Source organism: Ursus arctos, unplaced genomic scaffold (assembly GCF_023065955.2).
Source record: "Ursus arctos isolate Adak ecotype North America unplaced genomic scaffold, UrsArc2.0 scaffold_2, whole genome shotgun sequence".
NCBI lineage: Eukaryota > Metazoa > Chordata > Mammalia > Carnivora > Ursidae > Ursus > Ursus arctos.
Genome location: NW_026622874.1, coordinates 10,730,892 through 10,758,867, shown reverse-complemented (window position 1 = coordinate 10,758,867; position 27,976 = coordinate 10,730,892). Strand labels below are relative to the sequence as shown.

At 43.3% G+C, this 27,976-nt stretch overlaps 1 long non-coding RNA gene across 2 annotated transcripts in view; it reads left to right on the top strand.

Moving 5' to 3' along the window:
- The window catches only part of LOC113262866 (uncharacterized), a 151,670-nt gene that overhangs the window by 11,830 nt on the left and 111,864 nt on the right, over positions 1-27,976 (top strand). The window contains exons 5-6 of one of the 2 annotated variants that reach the window (XR_008960410.1): positions 16,144-16,208; positions 23,770-24,040. This is a non-coding gene — a long non-coding RNA (uncharacterized LOC113262866). The remainder of the gene's footprint in view (positions 1-16,143; positions 16,209-23,769; positions 24,041-27,976) is intronic. The other variant, XR_007191367.2, reaches the window with a different exon arrangement.

Here is a 27,976-nt window from a genome sequence, read left to right as displayed (position 1 = left end):
TGAAAAAGAAAAAAAAGGAAAGAAAGAAAAATCCCCGTGATGGTTTTATCAGTTAAACTTGGCTTTGGCTAGAACAGAAACCCAAAATTAACAATGGCTCCAACAGCATAGGATTTATTTCCCCCTTACTTATAGGTCTGGAGGAAGGGGGCCCAGGACTGGGACAATGGCCTTATCCCATACGTCCTCAGGCCCCCTCCAGCTCACCTTTTTGCCATCCGTCCTGTGTGGCCCTTGCTGTCATGGCCCAAGGTAATGCCTAGGACATCAGTCATCCCAGCCAGGCTGGAAGAAAAATAAAGAGAAAAGCCTGAATGCTAACTGTCCCTTATGGAAGCGTCCGTTGTAGAAACTGTCTGCTCCCATCACATTGGTCAGAACTTGGCCTGAAGGCAACACTTGGCCGCGTGGAAAGCTGAGAAATATAGCCTTTATTTTGGGCACCGTGTGCCCGGTGAAAAGTTAGATGGTCTGTCCCTGTCTGTCATAATGATGCAGGGAAATTTGACACATACTGATTGGTTCTTTTGAGTTACTACTGTCCAGGCCTTTTTCAAAATACAAATCCTGAGAGGGGTCCACGTATCTGACATTTGATCGTCCAATGAGAGCATCAAATTTCTTTCTTTTGTGGTAAGAAAAGACAAGTCATTGTAAAAGCGAACCATTAGAAAAGGCCAGGCCACTAGGGTCAGAGAGGTGGCTCTGGATGAAGCAAGGGAGCAGAGCTGGAAGAGATCTTGAAAACAGTGTCCAAAAACTAGATGCCTCTGGTATCACGGTCACAATCTGTGGCTTTGCCCTCTTGGCCAGCGCTGGTCCTGCTAATATTCTGCCCACCACCTCTCTCTACTTCCTGTGGCAACAGCGGACTCAATCTCCGCCAGCCTCTCTGGGGGCTTGTGGGATTGAGACAGCTGTTGCCTTATCTTAGCCTGGGCTCTGCTGGCACGGGGTGTGTGATTTACCCAGAGCCACACGTCAACTGCCCTGCCAGTTTTAACTGACGGCGGATCTTAGAGCAGCTCACGTTCAGTTGTAAATAAGAGCGATTTTTTGCAAATCAATAATTCTTCAATTTCACCAGACTTCCAGAAGGATGGAATGTTAGAGTGTGGAGGTCTGATGGGGGTTGGCCAACACTGGACTACGTACTGAGCCCACTGGGTACCTTCCGGCAGTTCTTCAGACTCTCCAAGGCCCCTCTGTGGCCACAGGGCCTTTACGCATGCTATTCCCTCTGTTGTCTGGAAAGTTCATCTCTCCCCTCTTGTCCAGATAACCTACTGAGCCTTCAAAAGACTTCGCTGATGTCTGGGACTAGGAAAAATGTCTCAGCCACAGGCATTCACGGTACTGCGTATCTCTTCTTCGTGGCTTTTTCCACAGTTGTGGCTCTACACTGATTTGTGCGATTATTTATTTAGATTATCCTTTCATGAGAACAGGGTTTGTCCGCCATGGTAGCCCCTGTACCTAGCACAGTGATGGACGCATAGTACACACTCAATAAATTTAGCTGAGTTGTGAAATGCCCTCGCAGCACGTTTGTCTCTAACCCTGTTACCATGGCACAGAATTTCACAATATGTTGACCATGAACCCTCTGCATCAGATTTATCTGGTGAGGCCCTGCTGACATGATCTGCATGTGAACAAGCTTCCTCGGTAATTGCTAAGCACCGTAATGTTTGAGAAGCCCCACTGGAGGGTGTGCGAGAAGTTTGGGGAGACAGCAGGGCATGGGTGTTATTAAGACCCACATGCTGGCCACAGGAATGCGCCTCTGGGGTAAGGCTATTGTAGTCAAGCGCTATCTCCTATCTCCGTACGCTCAAATTCAGAGACGAAACCTACAAGACAGCTTTGCTCTTTGACAGCCCAGAACATTTGTGGAGACAGCTGTTCGTTGAGCTTCCACAGTCAAGGTTATATGGAAATAAAACAATGTGTGTTCACAATAGCACCTTTGCACAGAGGGCTTTTAAGAAGGGCACAAAGACCTGATTGTTGGTGGTGACTTGTTATGTTCCTTCCTCCCCGAGCCCTCCATTCCCAGGTGGGATGGTGACTTGAGTTTCTGAGTCAGAACTGAGTCCTCTGTGCAAGCTGGGTCTGATTTCAAGCCCCCCAAACGTAATATGACATGTTTTCTCCTATTAAAGATCTCCAAACCTGCAAGCTGATACACTTAAATCCTTGTCTTCTTTAAAAAAAAAAAAAACAAAAAACAAATCCAGGAGTCTAATACTGTGCCCTGAAGTTGACAATGTACCCATCGGTCCGCCGCACTCAGTGTGGTCTAAGCACGCGGTCCCACCAATGACGGGACAGCCTTTCAAACAAGAGTTCTACTGAGTGTTTTTGCTGCTCTTTTCATACCTATTCAGCTGCTCTTTTTGCCTCACAGATTCCTCTTCCTCTTTTAAGATTCTCTTCTCCTCCCTCTTTACTCGAGAGTAGGCTCATATCTTTTTTGAGGATCATAGATTCTTTACCTTCCAAGAATTTTTTTCTTTTTTCCATTGCCCCAGGACCCATGTCCTCTTTTTAATATTTCCCCAAGATCTTGCATGACTGCTGTCATTTCTCTTAAAAAAATAAACCATTCTATTGTCTCACCAAATATCTAACTCCTATATATATTTTTAATATAATATATATATTATACGTATATAATATATATATTTTAGATTTTTAAAAAAATTTTAAAGTAATTTCTGCAACAACGTGGGGCTTGAACTCACAACCCTGAGATCAAGAGTCGCACGCTCGACTGCCTGAGCCAGCCAGACGCCCCCAACTCCTGTAACGAATAGCTCCGTTAACAAGAAACAAAAACAAATGAACAAATGAAAACCCAGCACAAACTGATACATGAATTGAGATTGTGAATAAAGATAAAAAGTTCAAACCATAAAACATAAGGCAAAAATTAGTGTCCCAGAGAGGACCCCGATGTCGTAGCTGGAGGACAGCTAGGAAAAAGTCACTATACTTGCTTTACCAGCTCCTTGAGAGCAGGGGCAAAGTCTTACCTCAAATTCTCCATGGTTCCCAGCACGGTGCCTGGCTCACAGAGGTTTCAAGAAATACTTGTGGAAAAGGATGACTGGAGGAAGGAAGGGTCTCCAGTGTTAACCAGGGACCAGCTACTTTTCATGTGATGTTGGTGTTCCAAGTCAACCCAGACAAGGGTACCACGGCCCAGCAGTACCACGCCGGGCCACATGATGCAGACCGCGGGCTGTGGTCCAGAGTTAGGAAAACTGTCTCCTCCTTCAGCCATGGTCCTCCTGTCTCAGCCCTTGGGAACTCTGGAAGGTTCCCAGTGCCTTCGGGGATCCTTCCAGGTCACGGTAAATGAAAAAAAATCCTTTGCTGACAAACTATGGGGTATTTCTGCCGAAAGTCCCTTTGTAGAGTGAGCCCCATAGATTTCATCGTGGGATGATGGAAGGTACGTGGGTTGTGGAGACACAGCTATCTGGGGCTATCCTTAAGTATGTGAGGCTCCACTTTCTCATCTTGAAAATGGGAATAATGACACTTATATGTTTTACTGTCTTTGTGGGAATTTGAGATAATTACTATTAAAGGCTTAGAACATAAGAGAAATTCCATAAGTGATAGCTCTCCCCACTTGAGTGTAAGCACCATAAGAGCTGGGTTTTTTGTCTGCTTTGTCACTGCTGGCTCCCAGCGCCCGACACAAAATAAGCCCTTAATAATATTTGTTGAATAAAGGATGTATTTGTTTACTTACCACGTCACTGAGTGGAAACGCATCCTTGTCTTTTGATGTACTAGAATGGTAGGGTGTGTAATGTTTCCAGTAGCATCCAGCTTCAGGACTTCGTGTCAGATGCTAGTGACAGTCGTGTGCTTGCTGTATGACACGTGGGGCAGTAGGCAGACATGGTGCGTGAGCAGATCTCAAAGTGTCATCTCCCAACCAGCAGCATCAGTGTCGCCTGGGACCTCGCGCGTGAGACGTGTAAGCTCTCAGGCCCCGCAGCAGACCTGCTGAATCAGCGAGTCCAGGGAGGGAGCCCGTCATCGAAGTGAGCATATCGTTTGCTGATCCGTGATATGTGCTGAAGGCGGAGGACCAGGACCGCTGGGATGCGTACAAACCCCCTGAGCTGTGACTACACATGACCTGAGCACCCGAGGCCTAAGGACCGAGGACTTGTACCTGGCAACATCACCCACTGGGGATTTTGGAATATGCTGTTCATCCTCAGGGAGAGAACTCTCGGGCTGTGAGTTCATGTGCTCATCCAGCTGACTGGCCACACTGCTGTTTCGTTCGCGGTGCCTGCTATGAATGCATGTTTGGGCTCTCCCCCCCAAATTCATATGTTGAACCCCTACCCCCCCAGGGTGATGGTATGAGGAGCTGGGGCCTTCGGGAGAGACGATTCGGGTTAGATGAGCCACGTGGAGATACAGCAAGACCGCAAGCCAGGAAGACAGCCCTCCCCAGTTCCCAGACCATGCTGGCGCCCTGATCTCGGACTTCCTGCTTCCAGAACTGTGAGCAGAGAACTGGCTATTGTTTAAGCCACCCAGTCTATGGTATTTTGAGAGAGCGGTCTGAGCTGATGGAGACAGAGCCTCTTCGACCTGGCTGTGGCAGAGCGGACCAGGGTGGCATGGACACCGAGAAGCTCCATCTGTGGGCTAGCCCTCCGTTCTTATGTTGGTAAAGATGCGAGCAAAGCCACTGTCAGAGACCCAAAAATAAAGTGGCTCCAAAAAGGAGCAGTTATTTTTTTTTTCTGTAACAGCCTGCAGATGAACGGTCCAGGCTGGCAAGGTGGTTCTGCGTGAAGTTACCTAGGGACCTTTGTTCTTCCATTGTGTCGTTCTGGCATTCTCTGCAGCGTTGTCCTTCTTTGCCTGATGAAGGCTGAGTCAACACCATGTCTGCATTCCATCTTACTGCAGGGAGAAAATCCAGGACGAGTGGTTTGACTTTAAGAAGATGATGCCAAATTTGTACATCTTGCTTCCATTTATACCCGGTTACTCGTGTTGTCATACCCAGCTGCGAGGCAGGCTGCGGAAAAGCTATGTGCTCACAGACGGCACACGGGACTCTGTCGCTAAGAAGGAGGGACGAGCGAGCCCTGGGAGACAGTTAGCGAGCCCCGCCAGAGCTCTCCACAGCTTCTCGGTTCCGCTTCTCACAGGGCCAGCTGCCCCATGCAGCCCTGTCCTTGGATTCCCAGGAGATTTCTGTATCTTTAGATTAAAACCCCTTCTTTTGAATTAGCTTAAGAAACTCTTCTTTGTTACCAAACACTCCAGATTAGAACAGTGCACCTTGAATCCCTCAGACGTTAGTGAAGGTTGAAATAAACATAATGTGAAAAGGTGGGGGGCTCAGAGCGAGCCCTACACACAGGCATTGGGGAGGGTTGCACAGTCGTGACCACAAGGATGGCCATAAGGTGAGATGAGATGAAACTTGTCCCATGTGACAGTTCCGAGCTGTCCTGAACAGCCTTCCTTGCCTCCCCTGAGAGCCCTGCGCCCAGGCAAAACCGTGAAACGTACTAACTGGGCTTTGGCAGCTTTCCGTCTCTTTCCGCATCTTTGCCAGTGGGATCTGAGCCATCAGAATTCCCACGTCCTGCGTCCCCATTCCCTCAGAGTTCTGTGTTCGGCCGTGCACATGCACTAGGGTCTCCTTGGGGCCCAGGGCCTTCTCATTACATGTGAATCTCTAGCAATGGGGGAATTTTAGGCCTGTTTGGCTATTCACCCTGGTTTATTAGGGATTTTTGTCACTCTTTGCAAGTAACACTCAAGCAGGGCCCTGGTATGTATAGTAACATCTCTGTATCCTCATTTTGGGGTAACAGCCTGGGGGAGAGAAACGCTTTTTTTTTTTTTTCCCTTTCCTCTAGTTTTAATCTCTCATTTAGAATGGCTGATGGGTCTACCAACTAAGGGCTTCCGTTTCCTGGAAGAATAGGTAGAACTCTTGGATCTCTCCTCTCTCAACCTTGTTTCCTTCTTCTCCGGTACTGTTCCATTCTGCTCTTCACATGCTTGGATCCAGTAAACACCAGGATTGTACAGCAGGGTGTCCAGTGAGGGGTTATAAACAACTGAGGGTAACCAGAGGAACCCTCAATGAGATTTCACACATGTAAAGCTGAATACTAAGTCAATATTAGAGTTAATCAGGGGCGCCTGGGTGGCTCAGTTGTTAAGCGTCTGCCTTCCGCTCAGGTCATGATCCCAGGGTCCTGGGATCGAGCCCTGCATCAGGCTCCCTGCTCGGCAGGAAGCCTGCTTCTCCCTCTCCCACTCCCCCTGCTTGTGTTCCCCCTCTCACTGTCTCTCTCTGTCAAATAAATAAATAAAATCTTTTTAAGAAAGAGAGAGAGAATATTAGAGTTAATCAGCTCGACACCTGTCTTTTATCTTATCCACGCTGGGTTTCTTGGCTCTGCATCTGGGAGGTTTCCCTTTCCACCATTCCATGGGCCATGTTTCTCAGTGAAGTAAGGGGACCATGACAGCCCATGACCTTCTGTTCACGATAGGCTCTCCAGAAGGAATGGAGAGCAGAGGCGTGGGAGTGGGCTCAGCAGTAGATGAACAGACACTGTGTACCAGACACTGCTAGATACTTGTTGCCCTCAAAGACACTGGAGAGGAATTAATATTTCAACCTATGAGAAAATGGAGGCGTCAGAAAATCAAGTAATTTGTACAGATCATTGATAACAAGTGGTGAAGGCAACATCTGAGTTAGATTTGTCTGGTTAAATCCTGTGCTCAGAATGACTTTTATGAGAAGAGTCTTCCGTTACTAGTTGTACACTGGCAACCAAGAGAGGAGGATGACCCATTTTAATCACATTCTTTATTGGTGGGCGGAGAGTGGAGAAGAACGGGAACCATTGAGAATGGACTCAGGAAGCTATCTAGAGGAGGTTATGTTCTGCCGCAACCTTATTATTTGACTCTGGGAGAATCCATTGTCTTCCCTGTGACTTAGTTTTATGACCCAATTAAAAAAAAACCCAAAACACAATGCTCCCAATCTTTGAAGGGCTCAGTGAAAATCTAGGTGAATGACCATATAAAAATCCTAGCAGGTAGGAACACACATATATATAAATATAAATGATAGATTTTAAATACTCCATTTGAAAGCATTCTATCAAATGTTAGAACTGAAAGGGACTTTAGACATCGTAAAGATAATCTCTGTTTCCCTGATATGGCCTAGTGCCGTGTCTCGTATATAGCAGGGGCTTGTTAAACAGCAGTTGAATAAATGGTGAGTGTCTTTCATATGCTTTCAGTTTGACGTCACCTCCACATCCCCGTAAATAAGGATACAAGAACGATCCGAACCTCTGATCACGTTGTATGCGATCATTAATTGCTCCAATAGGAGTTTGGTTGTTTTTATGAGCTTTTCCCTCCTGAAATGACCTTCACTACAGCTTAGGTTAAGCTTAGAAGATGAGTTCAGTCTATCCAAGCAGTTTGTGGAAACCATTCCGCCCTCTCTGCCTGAATGAGACCCACAGTGATGACAAAAGTAGCATTTGGTAACGCCGTGAAGCTTCTATCTGTCCCCGGCTCCCGGGCTGGCTTTCTGGGGCTGCAGCCTAGCCAGTCACACAGCGTTGAATGGTCTACTGTTTCCCCCTTTAAATTCTTAATTTTTACGCAAGGGGCCCTGCATCTTCAATTAACATTGGGCCCTGTAAATTACGTAGCTCTTCTGTTTGGCTCTCTGTGTGAGCCTGTGCATTTTCTCTCCGCCCTTCAGTTCCGCACGCCCCCTGCTCAAAGGCAAGGCTGCCACATGCCCCATCTTGGTGGGATCTGAAACATCTGCCTGGCCTTTGGAATAAACTAGTAAATGCATTATTCAAAATATTCTGCTTTCTTCATGCATATTGCGAAACTAATGGAATGGCATGAACATGTGTTAATCATTGACTGGTGCTAGCCACTGAGCTATGAGTTTTCGTACTTATTTCTTTTAACTGTCTCCTCAAACCCGTGAGATAATGCTATTATTCTAACTTTACAGATGGTAGTCTTGAGGCTCAGGGAAGCCAGTAAGTGGCAGGGCTCATGCATTGAATTCTTTGATTCGTTTGACTTGAAAGCCCATTCCGATTTCCTTGCCTTTGCTCATCTGAGGCCTGGAAAATTTCCCTGGAGATCGTAGCATTGCCTCCAATGACTAATGACCTTTCCCATGGCTTCCACTCCTTACCTTTGGCACGGGACCTTTCACTACTGTTTGGTTAGCAATTAGGAGACGTTACTCTCCCGTGTGAGGCTTTGAGCTGTAGAGCAACTTTCCCAGGACCATCCATGGAAGCAGAACTGGAGTGCATCACTGCCTCACTGAAGGGGGTGAGGGGTGGGGCAGAAAGCAAACACGGGGACTTGAGTCCAAGCCAACACTTGATGGCATATGCCTTAACAGCACTTTCAGCTGTGTAAATGAAAATGGCAGCCACTTACTCGTCCTTTTTCACAAACCTCTGTCCAGCACCTGCTATGTGCCAGGTCCTGTACTAGGCTTTGCAAAGACTAGTGAAGAAGACACAGCTCCTGCTTTCCAGAAGGCCACGGATTGGCAGAAAGGTACTGACTCCTAACCCCAACATTTTGCTAGCCATGGTTCTGAAGTTGAGGAGTCAGGAGTCAGAGCAAATTTAGGAAATGGATGTAATATTATTTCTGTAGCTTATTGGAATTCTTCCTTGCCTGAACCTTGTTATAGATGAGGGTCCTTGGTTGGGGAGCGCACCTATCCCTGTCGTCATTGGCATGATGGATTAATAGCTGACTCTGGCCAGTTTTGCATGACCCTCTGCTTCAGCAAATAGAAGCACAATTTTTCAAGATTGACACGAAGAGGAGCTGAGTTGCAAACAAGTTCTGCCCTGGGTCTCCACCCCCTACCTGGCTGCAGTGCTTTGTAAAATCATTGCTTGTCTAACAGCCTCAAGAAGCCAGTAGGGCAAGAAGGCCAGAATTATGCCCAGCAAACACAGCAATGGAGCACAGTTCTCTGTGAGTGTTTCCATGGTAACAGTGATAACAGCTTATATTTATAGACCCTCTATCTCCAAGGAGCTCGAAGCACTTTACAGACATATTATCTTCTTCTATAAGAGGGAAACAGAAGGACAGAGGGGCAGAGAGAGGGAGGAAGGGAGAAGGAGGAGGTGGAGAGGAAGGAAGGAAGAGAGGGAGGGAGGGAGGGACAGAAGGAAGGAGGGAGGGACATAGGAAGAGAGGGAGAGCAGGAGCAGGAGAGGGCAGAGGAGGGACAGAAGGACATGATGTGCTATTATACACACTTCACAGATGGCACAGAATGGGGAAGTCAGTGACCCAAGGTGGCATGGTTAGCTAGTGACAGATGGTAGACTGGATGGACTTAGTGGCTCATATAACTCCTGGAACCCTTGCTCCTGGCCTTGGGCAGATGTTAGGGCCGAGCTGCCGACTCCCAGTCATCTAGCTCTGTTCAGTGTCATCTGGGTGATCAGATAACTCCAGGGACGTCAAAGGCAGTTTGGCTCAACTATTGTTGACATGAAACACAGGGACAATTCTTCTATGGAGATTTGAAGATAATGTTCAGATAGCCACCAGACAATCCCACATGGTATTCGCAGGAGCGAGAGGCTTCGATGTCCTGATAACCTCAGACAAAAGTCGCACACACATACAGAGGGTCTGCACATGCTGATGGAAATGGTTCTTTAAACCCATTTCACAGTGTCCCAAGGACATTTGGAGGAAATACTTCTCAATCCTTCCCCCTGAGACACACATCTGTTCCATTAGACATGAGAGGTGAGGTAGAATTATTTGAAGGCTGTAGCCTATGAAATGGAGAATGAGTTTTGTAAATTCCAGAGCTACCAGTCTCTTTATAAAACACTTTGTGTGGGTAAAACCAGAGCCTCTGTAGCGGTGTAAATTCTGAGCTGGGTTGCAGTGGTCTCGAACTCTGTCATCCTCAGCCATTTCTGTCCTCATTCTTCTTTCGTCAGAGTTTGCAACTGTGGTCCCCGCTTTTTACCCTCCTAGACCTTCTGTCCCCACCCCCCTAACCTCCTCACTCGTCATTTGGTCTTGAGAAAGTAGGATCAATTTTCTCTTTTAAAAAGATCTCTGATCTGCCAAAGCTGGGCAGCCCTGAGAGTTAAGTTCCATCCCCTGCGGGTCTTCAGGGTCCTTTATGAACAATCATGCCAGTTTCTACAGCCCAGAACCTCAGGCTTGTGCAAAAGACGAGCTGTTGATTTGCTTACAGGCGGATCCGGTTTCAGGGGCCCTTGGGGTGAGGGGGTTGGTAGTTTGAGAATTCCAGTGGTTGAGCCTCAGGAAAGTTTAAAATATTTGATTTACAAATAGGCTTCTGATCCCCGAAGCAAAAAGAACTTGAAAAATGAAGAAGAAAGGAGTGGTTTGCTGGGAACCCCCTGGTTTCCCGCACAGCATTAGGGACTTCGTGTGCACCTGTGCGCGCCGGGTCTCCACCCTCCCAGGGAATGAGCGGGACCACCCTCCGACTCACCAGGGATAGGCTTCTATACACTGAACTGCTTTCTATTCCCCCAAGAGCCAGGAGCTCCCTCTTACCTACTGTCTTCTCCGGGAGAGGAGGGATCTTATTTTGTTTGCTGGTCTCCCTGGCCCCTAGCTTTGTGCTGATAGGCTCTTGGTATATGTAAATAAGAGAACGTCTTGTGGCTCCGCCCTCCCTCCCGCCCTCTTTACACCTTTTCCTTGGTTTACCTATACCTCCTCCGGAAGGGTCCTCCTCCACGGTCCGTATACGGCCCCTCCTGCTTGTTTCCATGCAGCATGTTATCTTTCTCCATCACAGCACTTACCACACACTCCCGTGTCTGCTTGTGTTCACATGAGTTTCTAGATCTCTGTCTTTTGTCTGGGTGTCTTTTGTGTGTACTTCAATACCCACATACATTTAAGCCCTTACATTTATAAATGCAAGGTCCTAGAGTTCTCTTATACGTTCCAATAAGTTTAATAAGAATTCAACTTAAAATGGTAAAACACATGAATTACTCAATTGTGTTTTATTTTTTTTTTTAATGATTTTTTATTATGTTAGTCACCATACAGTACATCCCCGGTTTCCGATGTAAAGTTCGATGATTCATTAGTTGTGTATAACACCCAGTGCACCATGGGTGTTACATACATGCCCTCCTTACTACCCATCACCCGTCTATCCCATTCCCCCACCCCCCTCGCATTACAAGGCTACCATTCTAACTGGCCCAGTCTCTTAAAACTTATTCAGACACAAAATGGCAAATATATACAATTTATAATCACTCACATAAAATTATAAAGACTCTGGTTTGACTCTCTCAAATCTTTCTATACTTAACTCTCAATCTTCCTGGTGTTAAGAAAGCAAGACATTTGCCACACAGCTACCCGGCAGAGTGTTGGCCACGACATGGGCTGGCTGGGGGCCGTGATGGGACTTTTTGAATGGTTGCAAAGTTGTAGGCTCTCACACTAAAGAGGTGTGGCTCTCCCAAGTCCCCTGCCACTTTGTCTACTTCTTAGTTCGCTCAAGGAAGTCCGCAGCCCCTGTTTTTGTGAATCACTTGCCTGGATCTTGCCTGTCATTGGCACCTTAACATTTGTAAATATATTTACAGGTAGCACACACTTGATGGCATTTCGAGGTTTGTAAGAATTATCTTCTTGCTAATAGTAAGTGCCTTTGATCTTGACGGGTCCCTCCATTCTTTCATGGTCTCCGTATCATACCACCTTCAGGGTTCTCTGTTGGATATCCTGTTGAATTTCGTTTGACTTGTCACGACTCTGAAGTCCTTCTGCCCTCTGCTCCTTGCGTCCTCCCTAAGGCCATGAGCTCTTCCCTTAGGAGAGGACAAGCTGTTTTGTGCAGAGCTGTGAGCTCAGAAGTCCGCACAATGCTCGGCTCTGAACAGACACTGCTGTCACTTGGCCGTCGCGTCACAGGCCGGCAGGGGCACACCTGCCTCTGAGCAAGTTGCGTTTATTGCTGGTTGCACTGAGAGATCCCATGCCCTTTGGGCAACTGCGGGGTGCTTGGGTCAGAAGGTTCCAGAAAGGACTTAGGAAGAGCTTGGGCTTGCTCTTGTCAGCTGATTTAGGGTAGGGCTTAAAGCAGCAGACTTTGCTCTGCATCGGATGCTGCCAGGAAGCAGAGATAATTCTGTGATGGGGAGGCTTGCTGGAGCGAGGCCAAAGACCCCATCATACAGAAACAGCAGTCATTCCTATTAGTCAGGAGAGGGGGTGTTGGCTCATTTGGGGGCTGAGACAATGCTCACGTTCTTGTCGGTTCAGACATGATCACAGAGCCCTCTTGTTTGGGCCTTGCTTCTTCATAGTCACTGAGAACTCTGCTCTCGTGTGACATAGTTGCTGGTCGGCAGAACGCCAAGACCTAGCCATGAGCGCTGGGCCAGCTCATGGCAACACCAAGGGTAGCAGTGGTACCAGGCTGGCTCCAGTGTGGACTCCAGCAGAGCCCTATGTGGCCCGCAGTCCCGCTCCCACTGCTCCTCCCTCACATTTGCTGGGCCTCTATCCCTGGTTCCACTATCTCCTCCCCTCACCATCTCTGTCTTTAACTGGTATCTCTCAGTGTGGCAACACTCTGTCCTTGGAGTCTGGAGAGCAGACAGGAGGTGCTCGGTGATGAAAGACCAGCTCCCACTGAGCATTCCCTTTCTTCGCATGGGCTCGGTCCCCCCAGCGCTCGCGTACTCTCCTCCGGACTTTCCATCCTGGCTGTCGGAGTCAGCAAAGCTGGCACAGCCCAGGCTCTCAGCCCCCTGCTGTTTACTTGCCAAAAATATTTCTGCAACTGGAATTCAATTTGGAAAATGTTTTACAAATAGAGTATCTTGGGAGAATGTTTTAATTTCCCTGATCAAAGCGCGATGTGCTACTCTTCTGGATAATAGCTCTGAATGCTTTGGAGATGCAGATCCTAACTGATTCATCCCAGTCCCCTAATTTGAATACCTTTAAAACTGGTGAGGATCTCAAACATACGAACACTTGGAGTGTATAGAAATACATAAGATCCTGACTCAGGGACCTTGTGAATTCCCCAAGGCCTTTGACTCGGGGGAAGAGAAAAGTCTAGAGTTGAGTTGTTTGTAGTATTTGTTCTCTACAGAGTCTGTCCCACTAGTCCACTCTCAATAGCCATGAAGAGTCACTTTGATGAAGGTAATTTTTGAAGAACTACTTAAACATTTAGAAGACAAGAAGGGGTATATGTATATGTATCTACACACATAGACAACATGTATCATATATGTAACATATGCATCCTATTTGATCACATATGTGATACATATATACCATATATATGATACATACATATATGTATATCTTCTTTCTCACATAACCGATCTTGTGATTGTGTTAGTGATAATGATGACCTTCCTTTGCAAATGCTTATTAAACCTACAGAATGACGAAGGCTTTGATTACTCCTTGGTTTTTAAATTAAATTGCATGATATCTTTAACCAACCAACCAACCAACCAACAAATGCCTTGACTTAGAAAAACAGTCAAATGAACAAGTAAATTTCTAGATGTGGAAAATAGGTAAAATTTATTGGTTTATTTATTGTTGGTGGACATTGACCTCTTTATAGACTTAAGTTTTAACTTTTATGAATATGTCAAGGGCAAAGTACAGAATCCAAGTATGGAATAGGATCCTTATATAAGGGAACATTCACTGTTCTGAGAGTGGAGACACCTGAATTCTAGTACCATGTTGGTTGTGAAATGTTGACCTTAAGCAAACATGAAAACAAAAATATCTGGATCTCAGTTTTTGTAAAGTGAGAGGAATTACACTAACTGATTTAGTAGGTTCCTTGCAGCTTAAATATTCTAGATTTTGCAGGTACAAATGTATTTATTTAGTCAATTATTTAATATGGGAAGCTAACAAGAAATAATTTGTGCATGCTGCCACCAGGTGAAGGTAATGTTTTGTCTATAGGTCATGTGCTCCAAATTGTAGGCTTATGCCATACCTGTGTTATATCTGAAAATGCCATATCTATATTATATCTGAAACATATGTTATACACTCATCTTTTGCCTCCTTTAAAACAAATATTTGTTTAAACATTAAGCTTATCCATTATCACATATTTGCAGGCCAGAGTCATGATCTGCTCATGATCTGATTTTATCTATCGCCTTGAAGTGCTTCTTGGCCTGGCAGCTGTATTTCCTGGTGGAAATAATACAGTGCATATCTGTGCCACTGAGATCATGGAAACAAACAAACAAAAAAAACAGAAAAAAGTCACTTCCCATTTCTCCTCTGGATGGAGGTACTTTGTACAAGGATCCTAGATGGTCGGGCTTCCTGCTCAGCAGGGAGTCTGCTTCTTCCTCTCCTTCTGCCCCTCCCCCTGCTCGTGCACACACTTGATCTCTCTCTCTCTCAAATAAATAAATAAATCTTTAAAAAATTCCTAGATATTAGCAACTTAATTATATGTCTACTAGAAATGTAAACATTATAGCAAGAATTTTTGAAAAGGGAATTTTAAGTAGTTTTCTTAGTGATATTTTTTACTTTTAAAAACCTGCCTAGGAAGTGAACTATTTTAACAATATCCTATCTGAAGCATGAGAGACTATGGGCTCTGAGAAACAAACTGAGGGCTTCAGAGGGGAGGGGCGTGGGGGAATGGGATAGCTGGTGATGGGTAGTAAGGAGGGCACGTATTGCATGGTGCACTGGGTGTTATACGCAACTAATGAATCATCGAACTTTACATCAGAAACCAGGGATGTACTGTATGGTGACTAACATAATATAATAAAAAAAACATTAAAAAAAACCCAAAAAGCAATATCCTATCTGAAAATACTTTTTTTATTTTTATTATTGTGTACTCTGTGTTAAGTAAAATACAAACAGAAGTTCACAAGGTTTCTCAATAGTAGAAAAGGGTTTCAGGAAAGAAGACCCTTAGCATAAGGTTGGTTTCAGTGCCCAAAACTTCATCTTATGACCTTCAGTAGCAAGATCATAGCCACGACATGTGGCCACTGGAGACAAAGAAGGACATTAGGAAACCTTCGGAGGACACGATGTCTGGCATTAAACCTCCATTAGCACCAAAGCCTGCCTTAGGCACACAGATCTACTGTATTGACTTTGGCAATGTGTCTACCTTGTGATGCCAATAAAGTTAACTGAAATTGAAAATTGATAACACAACCCAGTTCTCTCTGTCTCTCCTTCCCTTTGGGTTGCCATTTGGTTTGGCTGAATATGGCAGAACCCTCTCTTCCCATCCATGAGTTCTTCCTCCTCTCTCTGGATCAGGACCTGGGCAACCCCTTCCCCTGGGAGAGGCAGGCTGCCTGAGGAAATCGCCCTTCCTGGCTTCATGCATCTACAGGCACTTGCTGTTTGTTTAAGGGAAATTAAACTTCTGTTTGCTCTGCAGCGTGTATTCAGTGGTGCTCTGTCTACAGACATATGTGTGCCTAGTTAACCCATTGAGGCAGAAAAAAATAACATGACTCTAGCTGAGATAGTCCCAGCAACATGAGAAATGTTTTAGTACCTGTTCTGCAGCTCATGGGACATCCTTCTGACCTTGCACAGCTCTAAGGTCACAGGACAGGTGAGCCCAAGGGACCTGTGGATGTGTAAGAATGCCTGCGAGGACTAAGCCCGAAGGGACAGTGCAGGGGAAGGTACAAGCTACTTAGAAACTGTAGGCTGTTTCATCTGCAGAGCCCCTACCTGTTTTCTCGTAGAACTTCCTCGTGGTGTAGGCAGAGAGGCACCGTCCCCGGAAGGGTAGGTGTCTGCCCGGAACACATGGCTAATTAAGTGACAAAGCCAACTTGGAAACGCAGCTTTCCTGACTCCTGGTCTGGTCGTGTTTTCGTTACGCCACACGGTCTGCTTTGCTTCAGAGAGCCACCAGCACTTTGGGGAGACAAAGGATGCTCATCGGAGCCGTACTACCGAGTTTGGATGTGACTTTGGGCAAGTTACCCTGTCTGAGCTTCAGCTTCACTCTTTCTTTAGATGGGGACGTTGCCAGGCCAAGGTGACCCACACCTTCAGCTCGAGCACTCTGGAGACTGGTGCACGTGAGATGTTTTTATTCGTTGTGTTTCCTGGAATGCTTTGAGTGGTCAATTTTTATCTGCATGGGCCTGCTTTCTTTGTTTTTCTCTACCTGGAGATTGCTGTCTTCCCTGATGAGAGTGTTAGAGGCAGACTAACACTGACGGCTTAGGTATGTGAGTTTCAGTTATTCCGGAAGTCAACCAAATTCTGCCAGCATGTGAATTATGCCCTTCTAGGCTGTCCTCAGAATGGTTGAGAAAGTGATTGCACCCTGCAAATTGGCAAAGTACAAACACAACACACACCTTGGGCTCCCTTAAAATGACTGAGATTAACCATTTGACCAGGATATAACAAAAGAATAATGATCCGGGTGTCTTCTGCTTTAAGCAAATCTAAAAGTTAAAATGATGTGAACTTCTAAAACAGAAACATGAGGCAGTATTCACATTATTAAATGATTCTTTATGCTTCTTGCAGATTTTTCTTCCATTAGCATAACGGAGAATGCCGCTCAATTCGTACACATCTACTGCAGGAAGCGGCCTCCACCGAACGTGCAGACGTCGTTCAGAACCTGATATTTACCGTATTTACCACATATGTACTACAGTCCTCACAGTCTCTGCCTTCTCCCATTATTAACTCATCTTAAAGATCTTGAAAATAAAAATAATATATATATCTTCTGTAAAAGGCACATGTAACGATAACTAGCTTCATAGAACTCTTATAATAATAGTACACAGGACACTCAAAGTAATATACTATGAGTATACAATTTATGCTATTTTTTGCACTTTTTCTCCAACCTGGTTTTTTCTACTAATGTGTTGTGAACAGCTTTCCATGTTGATGAATATTAATTTGCAACATTTTTGTAATGGCTACAGTTCATACACATTATTTCACTAATATGCTAAGCGTTCGGTTGTTTCTGATTTTATCTATTATAAATGACAATGTGGCTCGATACACATCTTTAAGACAACACCTTTGTTCATGTCCTTCATTATTGAGGTAAATTTCTAAAGTGGAATTGCTTGGTCAGAGGGCATTCTCTCTTCAAGGCTCTTGATATACATCTTCAAACTGCCCTGAAGAAAAGTGGTACCCCTAATCTGGGAGTTATTTTTCCCCTGCACTCCAATAGCCATATCCATTATTTTTTTAAAAAATTATTTGTTTATTTTGGAGAGAGAGAGAGAGTGTTGGGGGGGAAGGGAGGGAGGGAGAGGGAAAGAGAGAATCTCAAGCAGACTCCCCACTGAGTGCAGAGCCCCACGCGGGACTGGATCCCTGAGATCATGACCCCAGCCGAAATCAAGAGTCTGATGCTTAACCGACTGAGCCACCCAGGCGCCCCCATGCCTGTTATTTTTGAAGACATGATTTTTAGAGCAGTTTAGGTTCATAGCAAAAGTAAGAGGAACGTACAGAGATTTCCTCTATGCCCTCCGTCCCCCACGCATGCACATCCGCCTGCAGAGTGCTACATTTGTTAAAACGGCTGAAACTATATTGAGACGTCATAACCACTCAAAGTCCAGAGCTTACATTAGGGTTCACTTCGGGTATTGTACCTTCTGTGGGTTTGGACAGCTAGGTAATGACATGTCTCCATCACGATAGTATCGCACGCAGTGTTTTGACTGCCCTAAAAATTCTCTGTGCTGTGCCTGTTAATCTCTTCTCTCGCCTCCTTTCCCCCACCAAACCTTGGCAATCACGGGTCTTTTTACCTCTCCATAGTTTCCCCTTTTCCAGAATGTCATATAGTTGAAATCACACAGTATGAGGCCTTTTCAGATTGGCTCCTTTCACTTAGTTATGTGCATCTGAGGTCTTTGTAGATCTTTTCATGGCGTAATAGTTCATTTCTTTCCAGCCCTGAATACTATTCCGTTGTCTGGAAGTGCCACTGTTTACCCATTCACCTACTGAAGGGCACCTTGGTTGGCTTCCAAGTTTTGGCAAATTATGAACAAAGCTGCTGTAAAAATCTGTGTGCAGGTTTTTGTGTGGATATGAGCTTCCGATTCCTTTGGGTGAATACCAAGGAGCTCAATTGCCAGATCACGTGGTAAGAATAAGTTTAGTTTTGTAAGAAACTGTCAAGCTGTCTTTTACAGTAGCTGTACCACTTTGCATTCCCACCAGCAATGAATGAGCGTTTCTGTTGCTTCACGTCCTCGCTAGCGTGTGCTGTCGTCAGTGTTCTGGAATTTGGCCATCTGGTAGGTATGTAGTGGCATCTCGTTGTTATTCTAATTTGTATTTCCATGATGACAGAGGACATGGAGTATATTTTCATAGACTTATTGTTTTGGTGAGGTGTCTATTTAGGTCTTGGCCCATTGCTTTTTTTTGTTTGTTTGTTTTGTTTTGTTTTTTTCTTTTGGGTTGTTTTGGGGGTTTTTGTCGTTGAGTTTTAAAAGTTCTTTGTATATTTTGGATAATGGTTCTATGTCACGTGTGTCTTTTGCAAATATTTTCTCTCAATGTGCGGCTTGTCATCTCATTCCCTTGAGAGTATCTTCTGCAGAGCAGACATTTTTAATTTGAATGCAGTTCAGCTTGTCAACGCTTACTCTCATGGCTAGTGCCTTTGGTGTCGTATCTAAACAGTCATTCCCATACCCGGCGTCATCTAGGGCTTCTCCTATGTGATCTCCTAGGAGCTTTATAGTTTTGTGCTTTACATTTAGGTCTCTGATCCATTTTGAGTTAATTTTTTGCGAAGGGTGTAAGGCCTGTGTCTGGATTCACGTTTTTGCATGTGGATGTTCAGTTCCAGAACTGTGTGTCGAAAAGACTATCTTTGCTCCATTGCATTGTCTTTACTCCTTTGTCAAAGAACAGTTGACTGTTGGGGCGCCTGGGTGGCATAGCGGTTAAGCGTCTGCCTTCAGCTCAGGGCGTGATCCTGGCGTTATGGGATCAAGCCCCACATCAGGCTCTTCCGCTATGAGCCTGCTTCTTCCTCTCCCACTCCCCCTGCTTGTGTTCCCTCTCTCGTTGGCTGTCTCTATCTCTGTCAAATAAATAAATAAAATCTTAAAAAAAAAAAAAAAAAAAAGAACAGTTGACTGTTATTATGCATGCCTATTTCTACCCTGTTCAATGAAAAGATCTGTTTTCTATTCTTTTATTAATACCACATTGTCCTGATTATTGGAGTCTAGTAGGTCTTGAAGTCATGCAGCATTAGTCCTCTGACTTCCTTCTTTTCCTCCAACATCGTGTTGGCTACTATGGGTTTTTTGATATAAACTTTAGAATCAATGTGAATGTCTGCAAAACAACTGGCTGAGATCTTGATTTGGGTTACATTGAATCTACAGACGAAGTTGGGAAGAGTTGGTGTTTTGACAATATTGGTTCCAACTGTTTCATTCTTCTTTCATTTTTTTCATCAGAGTTTTGTGGTTTTCCTCGTACAGGTATTGTGCATATTTTGTTAGATTTATACCCCAGTATTTCATTTTAGAGGCTGGTAATGTAAATGGTATTGCGTATTTCCTCCTTGTTTGGAACTCAGCTATTTATTGAATGAAAGAATATTTATCTTCCATTTGAAGTCTCTTCCATTACAATAACTTTATTTTGTTTTTGGTTCTTAAAGAATTTATTTTATTATTATTATTATTTTTTCATCATGATAAGTGTACTCTTTGATTCCCATGGCCCGTTTCACCCACCCACCCCCACTCCCCTCCCCTCTGGGAACCATCAGTTTGTTCTCTATATTTGAGAGTCTGTTTCTTGGTTTGTCCCTCTCTCCCTTCCCCCCCTCTTTGCTCATTTGCTTTGTTTTTTATTTTTTATTTTATTTTATTTTTTTATTTTTTTTTAAAGATTTTATTTATTTATTTGACAGAGAGAGAGAGACAGCCAGTGAGAGAGGGAACACAAGCAGGGGGAGTGGGAGAGGAAGAAGCAGGCTCCCATAAGAGCATAGAGCCCGATGTGGGGCTCGATCCCAGAACCCCGGAATCGCCCCAAAACAAAACAAAACAACTAATTCTTCCAATCCCGGAGCACAGAATGTCTTTCCATTTCTTTGCATTGTCTTGAATTTCTTTCATCTGTGTTTTATAGTTTTCAGAGTAAAGATCTTTTACCTCTTTGGTTAAGTTTATTCCTGAGTACATTATTGTTTTGGTGCAATTGTAAATGGGATTGTTTTTCTTAATTTTTCTTTATCCTGCTTCATTATTAGTGTATAGGACTGCAAAGGATTTCTGTACATTGCTTTGGTACCCTGCAGCTTTACTGAATTCATTTATCAGTTCTAGAACTTTTTTTTTCTTTTAAGATTTTATTTATTTATTTGACATAGAGAGAGACAGCCAGTGAGAGAGGGAACACAAGCAGGGGGAGTGGGAGAGAAAGAAGCAGGCTCCCAGCGGAGGAGCCTGATGTGGGGCTCGATCCCAGGACTCTGGGATCACGCCCTGAGCCGAAGGCAGATGCTTAACGACTGAGTCACCCAGGCGCCCCAGTTCTAGAACTTTTTTGGTGGAGGCTTTAGGGTTTTCTACATATAATATCATGTCATCTGCAAATAGGGAGAGTTTTACTTCTTCCTTACCAAATTGGATGCCACACTTTAAGTATACCTAGTGTCAATCAATTTTGCATATCAAGACACAGAGCATTTCAGTCATTCCAGAAAGTTTCCTTGTACCCTTCTTTCCTAACCAACTCTCCTTAACCACTGCCCCACCCCACCAAAAGCAAACACTGGTTTGCTTTCCATGACTGCAAGTTCTAGAATTTCATATATATGAAATATAATATTTTTGAAACTTATCCAGGTTGTTTCACGTATCTGTAGTTTGTTACTTTTTTATCGCTAAGTATTTTTCCAGTGTTTTATATCCCGGCTTGTGAGTTCATGCTTGTGTTCCTGAACATCTGGCTTGTTTCCAGCTTGCTCATTTGAGTAAAGCTGCTGTGGATAGTCTTATACAAGGCTTTTTGTAGACAAATATATTTCTTTTTCCTGGATAAATAGCTAGGAGTGGAATTTCTAGGTCATAGAGTAGATGTGTATTTTAACTTCCTATGAAACTGCTAAACTGTTTTCCGAAGTCGTGGTACCAATTTACACACTTATCAGAGTCCTGCTTATTCTAAATCCTTTCCAGTATTTGTTATTTTAAATCCTTTAAATTTTAGGCATTCTACTGGGATATCATTGTGGTTTTAAGTTATCTTTAAAAATGATGTCGCATTTGGGACGGTTTCAGCTCAGGTCATGTGAGATCAAGCCCTGTGTTAGACTCTGAGCTCAGCATGGAGTCTGTGTAAAACTCTTCCTCTCTCTCCCACCCCCCCCACCCCCGTGCACTCTCTATCTAAAATAAATAAATATATCTTTAAAAAAATGATATCACATTTTCAATAACTTGATTACCAGTGAGGTTGACTAATTTTTATGTTTGTTGGCCATTAGATTAACCCAGTTCTCTTCATAAATGCAAATTTCCATGAAAGCTTAGCACACATGAAATATTAAGAAGAGTCAGAAAGCACTGGTCTCTTTTAAGATAGATGTCTAATTTGCAGATTATCTTTAGACTTCGAAGTCCAGTCTTGGCTTTTAATGTTGAATTATCTATGTTAATAATGCTCGCTTTCAAATTCATTTCACATTCAATAAGGAAGAGACACAAGTTTAACTATCTTTTTAAAGTTTTTTATTTTTATTTTATTACCTAAAAATGAGGCTTAATAGATGAAATGTTACGGGACTAGTTACATAACTAGCGCATGGGACATAACGTTTAAACATTTTATTGAATGGTGAAATAAATGAATAAATGAAGAATTCAGAATCTGGGATTCTTTCTGTTACAACTTCTCTTGTTTTTACTTGGAGTTGGTTGTCTTTGTCTTCTTTCCTCAGCTGGGAGGTGGGAACATGGCCTTAGGACATAGCGTACCTGGGGTTGAGAAAAGTTGGAGGAAGTCAGAGTCTACGCTGCCTATTTATCTTCATTCACCCCCTCTTCTGCCTATTGCTATGTATATTTGGCCATAAGTGTGTACGGATGTGTGTGTGTGTGTTGTTGTTGTAAGCTGTCCTAAAGCCTTTTTGGAAAGAGTCGTAGAATAGAACACAATGCACAAGAAAGATAAAGCCTGGTCCTAGCCCTACAGCACAGGTCTGATTGGGGAGAGAGAGAGAGACACTCCCAGGAACATTAAGAGCTCCGGAAGGTGGTCCAGATAGTCATCACAGGAGGAGTCATTAAAGCCAGCTAGAACTTTTGCAGAATGAAGTGTGGACGTGGGGCCCTAGAAGAATCTAGGACTTAAGTAAAAAGTATTGCAGAAGACTAAGAAAATATAGAGGGGCAATCAATCAATCAATCAATCAATCGGAGTAGGTAGGATTCAAAAAGACGAAACAGTGAAGGACAAACACAGGTGTGGGCCTGGAGTAGGAGCTAAGTGTCCACTGTCCATGAGACAATGAAGCAAGGACGGAGTAGAAGGTGCAAATGGTGGAGAAAGGCAAGCACCAGGCTAGAGAAAAGGTGTGGGACCATATTATAAAGTAAGACAGTTAAATGCCAGGCTATGGAGCTGAAGCTCTTTATATAGATAGTTAGGGACCTCAGGGGATTCTCCAGAGGGGAGCAATGAGATGAAAACGTCTGTGCTGGGATTAGTTGGGTGATTTTTCAGGCTCTCTGGGAAACAGCAGAGACCGAAGTCAAGGAGATTCTGTGATAACCTCTCAGAAATGCTTTCTGTGAAATGGAGAGAATTTCATCACCTTCCAAAGATTAAAATCAAGATGTTCAAATATTCTTCTTCACATTAAATGCTTGTACCTCATTAGCACAGATTTCTCCAAAGTTTTGCCTTCCTTTAAGATAATATGTTATACTAAATTCAAACTTCGTAGGACATTCAAGTTGTCGTTGTTTCCTAATTGAGCACATACTTTGTGGATGTCTTGCAAAGCACAGCTAAGAGCGGGTGTACCGCTGTTGTAACTTAGCATTTCTGCAGAGGGTTTTACACTTTTACAAAGCGCTTGTATTCCGTCATCTCAGGTGACTCCAGAATGTAATTTTATAAATGAGAAAACTGATATTATGTGAGGTAAATAATGTTGCCCATGGTCACAGAGTTAGAAAGGGGTGAAGCCAGGGCATTATTTTAAGAGAACGACTAAATTTAGCAGAATTGAACAGAGAACATTTTTGGAACCCTAATTTAATAGGAAACAGGGTTTAATTTTAAAATATCAAATGCAGAGGATCTCTGATGAATGCAACTTTTATAGGAAGTGAGTTTCCCTGGAACACTCTTTGAAGTCTGGTCTTTTTTCCTCTGGCTGTTATGTGGTTGCTGGTGTTTTTTTCTGATAATGGCTAAAATACCGCCACCACTTTTTTTCTGAGCATGTTACAAATCCCACCACTTATAATTATATTAATGGCTATTATTTTTTTCTGGCTCGTCACAAATCCCACCATGAATATCATAATATTAACATTTCTCGCGGGCTCACTGTGTGTGAAAACATATCCTGTCTCGCCTCATTTATTTCCTTCACAGGCCCTGTAATGAAGGCATTACTATGATTATGATCTCCGTTTTACAAAATGAGACCGTTGAGGCATCGTCAGAGAGGGGAAGAGCCTTCACAAGTTCACACAGCTAAGCAATGGGGGAGCCAGCAACCAAGTCCAGCTTTGTCCTACTGGAGAGTCTCAACCATTGAGGAATAAGATGAAGACGTTTCTCTGGTTTCGCATCCCAGGAAACTCCCGGACACTCTGTCAAGAGCTGGGGAGTGTTCTGTTGTTCTGGATTACCTTCCTCTCTGGTGAGTGACAAGCCCTGAGCAGCTCAGCCAGCAACCAATCCCCGGGAGAGAGCTGGTATTTCACTCAGCCTGTTCTGTCTGTTTTCTGTCCCCTTCTCTTTGCCAATATAAATTAGTGCCAATGAAAGATCATCGGATTGTGAAAGACATGCCAATAAAGCTGCTACAGGGAAATACCCTTAATAATAGTACTCTGCACTCGGCGCATAGTGTCTCAAAGTCTTCGCAGTGCAGTCTGTAGCTACCCGAGTCACACGTTTGTCCCAAGAGATTTCATGTGTCAGGGGAAGAAGGTGAAACAGAGATGGGATTCTCCAAGTCTCCCCAAGGCCATACATGGAGGCTGACCACAGAGTTGTCATTGTCGGCCTGACGTTTGTAATAAGTGAAGACATGCCCAAGGCATGGGCTAGTCCCTGGGGAGAGTCGGGAATGAAAACCTCTACCAAACTCTCCCAAGCCCGAAACAGAGAAAGGCAGTGGGGGAAGTGGTTAAATGCATGGATTCTAGAATTGAAATTATTGGCTGAAGCTTAAATAATTAAATGGCTCTATGCCTCAAATTCCTCATTTGCAAGACGGGCCTAATACGATCCTGTTGTGCAGGGTTATGGCGACGATGGTGAGATGGCGCTGGGAAGATACCGAGGAAAGTGGCCCATGCCTTCCGGCCAATGGTACATACACGTGTAAAACTCCAGGGGAAACCGAGCTCCTTTAGCCTAAGCTGCTGGTTTCTAAAAAGAGAGGCATCCTGTTGTTATGGGGGAAAACATATTACTGAACACCTAAGCTGTGGTCTGGGTTTGAGTTAGATTGAATTATATACTACTGTTTCTAGTTTATAAGTGAAAATATGAAAATTCAAGTAATTTGCTCAAGGTCAGAGGGGAAAGCAGTAATTTTAACTGAGGTCTGTCTGACTTTCAAGGGCTTCTGTAGCGGTACTTCCATATGGTACTATGTCTCAGGCACACATTTTTCAGACTTGAGATATAAACAGCGAAGATGTTTCTGGGAGTTAACACCTTAGCGCTGCTGAGTTCCGCCGCCACCCGGCTTGCTGGTGTCGGGACTCTAAGTCCACAAAAGTGGAAAATTCAAACGTCTGCAGGTGCCAGACAGGGGTCTCTCCCTAGATGTCAGAAAACTAGCAGGTGTGCTGGATGTTGAATAGCAGAGAACCCTGAGCCCAGGTGACAGGGAGACGACAGGGAGTGGGTGAGGACTGGGATGAGGTGGCAGGTGCATGCCCGAGGGGAGTTGCAACCCCCCCTCCGCTCCGGCCCGTTTCAGCCGTATGTGGGAGTGGTCAGATCTTGCAAGTTTTCCAGAGAAGATAAACATTTAGACTTGTATGTGAAATTACATTAAATATTTTTATTGAATTTTTTACTTTGAAATAATTGTAGATACACATGCAGTTGTAAGAAATAATACAGAGAGCTCCTTGTATCCTTTAGCCAATTTCCCCCAATGGTAGCATCTTGTCATTATAACAGGGATTGGCATTGATATAATCAAGGTACAGAATATTTCCATCCTCAAAAGCATCGCTCATGTTGCGTCTTCATAGCCACATACACTTCCCTCCCACCCCCAGCAACTCCTTAACCCTTAACAACCACTAATCTGTTCTCCATTTCTATGATTTTGACTTTTCTAGAACGTTAGATAAATAGAATCATACAGTATTAGAGATTTGCTTTTTGCATTCAGCGTGCTTATCTGGAGATTTACCCAGATTATTGCACGTATCAATAGTTTGTTCTGTTCTATTGCTGAGAGGTGGTCAGTGTACTGTGGTTTATCAATTCATCCATTGAAGAACATCTGGGATGTTTCTAGTTTGAGACATTTATGAATAAAACTACCTTCAACATTCCAGTACAGGTTTTTGTGTGAACATAAATTTTCTTTTCTCTGGGATAAATGCCCAAGAATCCAATTGCTGGGTCATATGGTAATTGCATGTTTAGTTTTTTAAGGAACTGCCAAACGGTTTTCCAGAATGGCTTTAGCATTTTACATTCTCACTAGCAATGTATGAGTGACCCGGTTTTTCCACATCCTCACCAAAATATAGTGTTGTCACAATTTTTTACTTTAATCGTTCTGATAGCTTTGCAGTGATACTGTAGTTTTAATTTGCATTTCCCTATTGGCCGACGATGTTGAACATCTTTGCACGTGTATTGGTCAACTGTATATCCTCTTTGGTGAAAAATCTGTTCATGTCTTTTGCCCACTTTCAAGTTTGATTTTTTCCCTGAGTTTTGAGAGTTCTTTATTTATTCTAGATACTAGTTCTTGGTCAGATGTGTGATTTGCAAATATTGTCTCCCACTCTGTAGCTTGTGTTTTCATCCTCTTACAAGGGTCTGTAGAATAGCATTAAAAAATTTAGTCAGTTTATCAAGGTTTCTTTTTGTAGATCATGCTTTTGTTACCAAATCTAAGAACTCTCTGCCAAGTCTTAGATCCTAAAGCTTTCTATGATTTTTAATGGTTTCATATTTTACATTTAAGTCTGTGATCCAGTTTGAGCTAAATTTTACCGAGTTACTAAAGTACCATTTTTCAAAAATGCTATCATTCCTCCATTGGATTGATTTTGCACCTTTATCAGAATATATTGAGCACATTTCTATTGGTTGATTTCTGGATTCTCTATTCTGTTCCACTAATCTATGCGTTTATCCTTTTGCAAACTTGATGTATAGAGGTATTCTTTGATACCTTTCAACAGCATTGAGTAATTTTCAGTATACAAGTACTGTATATGCTTTATTATATTTACACTTAGGTCTTTCGTTCGTTCTTTTCTTTCTTTCTTTCTTTCTTTCTTTCTTTCTTTCTTTCTTTCTTTCTTTCTTTCTTTCTTTCCTTCCTTCCTTCTCTTCCTAACAATTGTAAATTATACTGTATTTTTAATTTTGGTATCCCCATGTCCATTGCTTGTATATAGAAATATAATTGAATTTTGTGTGTTTATCTTGAATCCTGAGACCTTGCTGAAATCACTTAAGAATTCTAGCAGTTTTTTGGGGTGCTTGGGTGGCTCAGTCATTAATCTTCTGCCTTCGGTCCAGGGCGTGATCCCAGGGTCCTGGGATTGAGCCCCACATCAGGCTCCCTGCTCTGCTGGGAGCCTGCTTCTTCCTCTCCCACTCCCCCTGCTTGTGTTCCCTCTCTCGCTGGCTGTCTCTCTCTCCGTCAAATAAATAAATAAAATCTTAAAAAAAAAAAAAAAAAGAATTCTAGCAGTTTTTTGGTTTTTTGTTTTGGTAGACTTCTTGGGATTTTCTATGGCAATCATGTCATCTGCTAAAGAGATAGTTTTAGTTCTTCTTTTCTGATCTATATACCTTTTATTTCATTTTCTTGCTCTATTGTGCTGGTTAGAAAGTCCAATACTACGGTGAATGGTGTGGTGAGAAGGAAACATCTTGACTTGTTCCTGATCTTAGGGGCAAGCATTCAGTCATTTATCATGAGGTATAATGGTAGATATAGTTTTTTGCAGAGGTTTGTGATCAAATTGAGGAACTTCCTCTTTATCGTTATTTTTTGGATTGTTTTTATCATAAGTAAGTGTTAAACTTTGTCAAATACTTGTTTACATCAATTGGTAGGATCATATGACTTTTCTTTTTGGCTTGTTGATATGATGGATTACATTGATTTTTTTGAATAACGAAACAGGCTTACATCCCTGAAATAAACCCATTTGGTCATACGTTATGATTCTTTTCATATACTGCTGAGTGCTGTTTGCTAATATTTTGTTAAGGATTTTTGAGTTTGTTTTGCTGATGAATATTTTGTATTTGTAGTTTCTTTTTTTTTGTACTATCTTTGTATAGTTTTAGTATGAGAGTAATACTAGCTTCATAACATGAATTGGAAAATGTTTCCTCCTCTTCTGTTTTCTGA